Source organism: Dicentrarchus labrax, unplaced genomic scaffold (genome assembly GCF_905237075.1).
Source record: "Dicentrarchus labrax unplaced genomic scaffold, dlabrax2021, whole genome shotgun sequence".
NCBI lineage: Eukaryota > Metazoa > Chordata > Actinopteri > Moronidae > Dicentrarchus > Dicentrarchus labrax.
In genome coordinates this window covers 5275544-5280314 of record NW_026136723.1, presented here as the reverse complement: position 1 = coordinate 5280314, position 4771 = coordinate 5275544, and the positions used below count along the sequence as shown (strand labels likewise).

The following is a 4771-nucleotide window of genomic DNA, read 5'->3' as shown; positions in this document are numbered from 1 at the left end:
GTACAGTGCCAGTTAGTAAAGAAAGGTTGATGCAATGAGCCAGTGGCTCTACAATGACGTTTGCAATGGCTTTCATGATCTTACTACATATTCCATCTACACCAGCGGTGTACAAGCTCCTCAAGTCCAGAATTTTCTTGAGGAGTTCAGTACCGTCTGTTGGTATCATGAAAAATTAATGAATGTAGCTACCAGAAAGAAAATGCTTGAAGGTGACACCCTGGGGTTGACTTCTTAGACAGATTTACACCTATTGAGGCGAAATGATTATTAAAACTCTGTGCAAGGTCAGCTTTGGCATCACCAAGGTCAGGTAGAGCAGTAGGTTTATGTCTCCTGTTGAGGACTTCATTTAACACATTCCAAGACCTCCTGCAGTCCCCCTTTGAAGCTTGTAAGAGTTCTGTGTAATGACTTCTTTTGCTCTTTCTTATGATCTGCGTTAGTTTATTTTTATAGGAAATATATTTCTCTTTATTCAAGCTAGAATGATTTTTCATGTAGGATTTGTAAAGCCTACTTTTATATTTAATAGACTTTAAAATTCCCTTTGTAATTCATGGGTTCTGGAGGGTAGTGCTGCATCTGACAGTCTTCTCAGGGATTGTGTCCTTGTTGGAGTCTTGAATGATCTTTATCAGACTGTCATATGCAGCATCAGGAGTCCCACGACTTGGCCTGTAAGTTAACATTTAGATGCTGTAAGGTTCTCTCGTTAAGGATTTTAGATTAAATTTTAGAGAGTGGAGGAGAGAACGCATGCAAGTATGCAACCTCCCTAGCGCCTTGCATAAAAGAGCAAAAGAACACAAAAATTGGCTGATTTCATCCAGGTCCTGTGGATTTTTTACAGAGCTACATCAGTCTTATGTCCTACAGCCATAGGTTAACAAGATACAGAAATGTGCAGAAGGCACTGCTGGGATTTGAACCCAGGATCTCCTGTTTACAAGACAGGTGCTTTGACCAGCTAAGCCACAGCGCCTGCTGAAATGTGGTGTATACAAGATACTGTCTCCAAAGCTTGGGGTCAAGTCCAATGATAAAGATAACATTACAGCTTCAGTCCAATAATTGTAAAGCCCATGGAACAGAAACTAACACCTTAATAGACATTTGCAATTTGGGGTTCAGTATCTTGCTCAAGGATCCTTCAACACGTGGCAGGAGGAGCCAGGGATTGAACCATCAACCTTCCAAGTATTGGAGAACCTGCTCTGCCTCTGAGCCACAGCCACCCAATGTTGACATAAGACAGACATGGAGAACATTCAATGAGGAACCATTTCTGCCTTGCATTAAATGCCTAACATTCAAGTGGTCTGAGTTTAAGAACAACATTGGGGCTTCAAAGAAGCTCTGCTGGGATTTGAAGCCAGGCTCTCCTGTTTACAAGACAGGTGCTTTAACCAGCTAAGCCACAGTGCCTTCAAAGGTTAATGTTTTTGAAGCGCTGTTAAAAGCTATCAACCTGTCTGTGAACCTAATGTAGAGCACATGTTATTAGTATGAATATCTCCCAATGCACTGCAAGCAAACAGGCAGGCATGGGCCTAATCTGTTTCTCCAAATACGGTACTGTTCTGGTCAGTTGGCCATGGAGCTCCATACCACGCTGCGCTGAGCTGCCATCTGTCTGATCAGTCCTGTGTGTCACTGGTCATTGGTTACAAAAATATAGATGAAAGGTCTGGATATTCATTGTAGACCTACTTACATAGTATGCATAGTATTACATAGGGTAATGCAAACTTAAGTAAGAGTAAACTTACAGGCTTGAAAAGTATCTTTTTGAGCCTGACCCAAACTTTTATTTCATTTTCATTATATTACTTGAAAAGTATCTTTTTGAGCCTGACCCAAACTTTTATTTCATTTTCATTATATTACATTATTTATTTACTTATTTATTTTCCAGTATCAGCAACAGACATCCCCATTCAGTCATCGTCCTGCCAGTAATGACTCAGTGTCCAATAAAAAAAGATTCACTTCGACATAAAACAGTGCTATCCCAAGCAGACAGTGGCAGGATTTGAACCTGTTTACAAGAGAGGCACTTTGACCAGCTATGCATCAGGGTACTATAGGGTACTGTTAATTTGAATCATCTTCTATCTTCTAATCCATCTTCTTTACTTTTGGAATTAATTTACACAAGATCATTATACGCTGGTACCTTGCAAGTTTTTACAGAAACATCCAGAGTTGAAATAAAGCAAAGATTTTGTATATGACAAGCCAACACTGGTGAAATTGATAAATTTAATACGGTTCACATTGTTTTAAGTTCAAGTGGTGAGACCCAACTAAGCCACCATGCCTTCAAGCTTGCGCTTTTTTGAAGCACTTTAGTTCAAGTGGCCATCAGTCACTGGTAGCCTAAACACAGCACTGAAACTAGATCAACAAAAAAGCTTCTGCATGATGTGAAAAGGGACACCAGTTATGAAGGACAGTGTTAGTTCTTTCACTACGAGTGGCCAACGTTGGTGAAATTGTTTTATTGCTGCAGTTCACATTGCTATGCTTTTGCTTACAGTTGTTTAACTGCATAAGGTCCAAGTGATTTGAGTCTGGAAATGCAACAAGGAAGCTTGAGTCATGCACTGCTGGGATTTGAACCCAATCTCCTGTTTAGTATCGCTCTGTCTTCACTTTCTCAGATTTATTTTCATTTCAAATTGTTCCATACATCATGTTGAATTAATCATTGATGCCAAACAACAGAGGAAAATAAAAGTGTGAAATCATAATTACCCCACAGTGTTTGTACATATCAGGCAGGCATGACAGGGATTTGAACCCAGTGTTTACAAGACAGATATTTTGACCAGCTAAACCATGTAGCAAATGTATACCTTTTACCTATTATTCCTCTGGCTCCTCCTAGTGCTCCTAATGGTATTTACAAGAATCCACCGGATCTGAATGAAATCAACCAATCAGAGCTGAGAAAGATAGAAAGATTTTTTTGCTCCTTGGGTTGGGGCTAACAGGCAGGGGCAGAGTCTGGGTTTAGTTCCATTCACCATATTCGAGGCGCCAATTGTCCTCTGACATCACACTCTTGCAAGGCAGCCAGATGCGAGATCACAAAATCACACAAGAATGGATCTTCTATTCATGTTCAGTCTATGCGTCTATAGCCACACTGAAGTGGTACTGGACCAATCAGCATCCGTTGAGGAAATACTGGTAGCTACGGGGTGGCGCTAGGTGTGACGTAGCGAGAAGACACTGTGGCGGTTGCTTAAGACGTCAGTGAAGATGCTGCTAGCATCAGTTCTATCAGAACTGGAGAGGATTTCTGCATTGAAAGAAGAGCAAAGAACGGCACTGAAGGATTTTCTCCATGGAAAAGATGTCTACTCTCTTCTCCCTAATGACTTCAGTAAGAGTTGGACTATGTTATATCGTTCATTGATCTGATTGGTTGAAGTTCAGCCCTGATAGTCAGATGGTTTATCCAAAAATACCGCTTTGTTCTAGGTTGTGAGTCGTTTGAACATAAGGATATGACAAATTGTTTTCACCACTTCCCTATGGATCCACCACTGACAAGACAACAGATAGTGGAAATCCACATGGTAAAACAACATGTCTGATGCAGTAGCTATTAACTGCTAATGTCAGCATTCAACCACTTCCTAGCTAACATTACCAGTTAAAAGTGTTACACAATATGACATGAAAGTCGTAAATTAAATCTGAAATATCAAAGCACATCTTGGACACATTTATTTAAGCCTGGAGGTAAAATGCACTGGATGTCTTCAACATATCTCAGAAATGTTGTGGTTAAGTCAGCAACATCATGTGACATTATTCTCACTGAACACATATTCCTCTGTTCCAAGAGGATTCATCCTCTTTGCCATGAATATATCCATATCTAATGACAGAGATCTGCCAAGTAGGTGCCGAACAAAATTTCACTTGAATATTAAAATGAGCAATATAACAAAACTTGAGCTACAGTGTGTGAAAAACATGTATAAAGTGTTTCTGTCACATACACATTCAAACACACACGCACACACACACACACACACACACACACACACACACACACACACACACACACACACACGTTTGATTTTACCAGCCATGGTAGATTACACCCATACTGTAGCTCTGTGAGTGCTGGCTGCCAAGCTGCTGTGCCTCTGAGGCAGTGAAGCAGTGAAATAATGTTCTAGTGCTTTGAACAGACCCACATGTCAACCAGAAATATATGAGATGTAAAGAAAACCACAAAGTGTGTCACACTGGAGGTTATGCAATCAAGGCCCCATGGGGAGTCGATGCTGCAAATGGAGATTAGTGGTTCACGTTTGAAACTGCTACATAATGTAAACAGCTTCTTGTGTATTTAGCCTCATAAACATTATTGTTTCACACTTTTTATGCTTTCCAATAGTTTCCAAGTGATTCAATTCATCTGACATGCTACTGTATATCAAAACCTATTAAGAAAGTGTTATTTTAATAATGTTACAGTAAATAAAAAGTATAAGTCTGATATAAGCTTTAAAAAGTTCCAGCCTACCTGTAATCAACTGAATTGTTTTTGGTGAGTCCTACACTGGGTGGGGTAACCTGCAGAAATGTTGTGTAATATCATAAAAATATATTATTATATTTTTTTTTGGGAGAAATCAGAAATGAAAATGACTGTGCAGGCTATTCTTAATTACATACATCTATCAGCTATATCAAATTAGCCACCAGGATTTTGTTTTATTGTGAAAGCCGCAAGCTTGCACAT

General features: G+C 39.6%; 2 non-coding genes across 2 annotated transcripts; both read right to left on the bottom strand.

Moving 5' to 3' along the window:
* Positions 1-911: 911 nt before the first annotated feature.
* On the bottom strand, positions 912-985 carry trnat-ugu (transfer RNA threonine (anticodon UGU)). Its single transcript has one exon. It is a non-coding gene; the product is annotated as a tRNA-Thr (tRNA).
* Positions 986-1354: 369 nt separating this feature from the next.
* On the bottom strand, positions 1355-1428 carry trnat-ugu (transfer RNA threonine (anticodon UGU)). Its single transcript has one exon. It is a non-coding gene; the product is annotated as a tRNA-Thr (tRNA).
* Positions 1429-4771: the final 3343 nt, after the last annotated feature.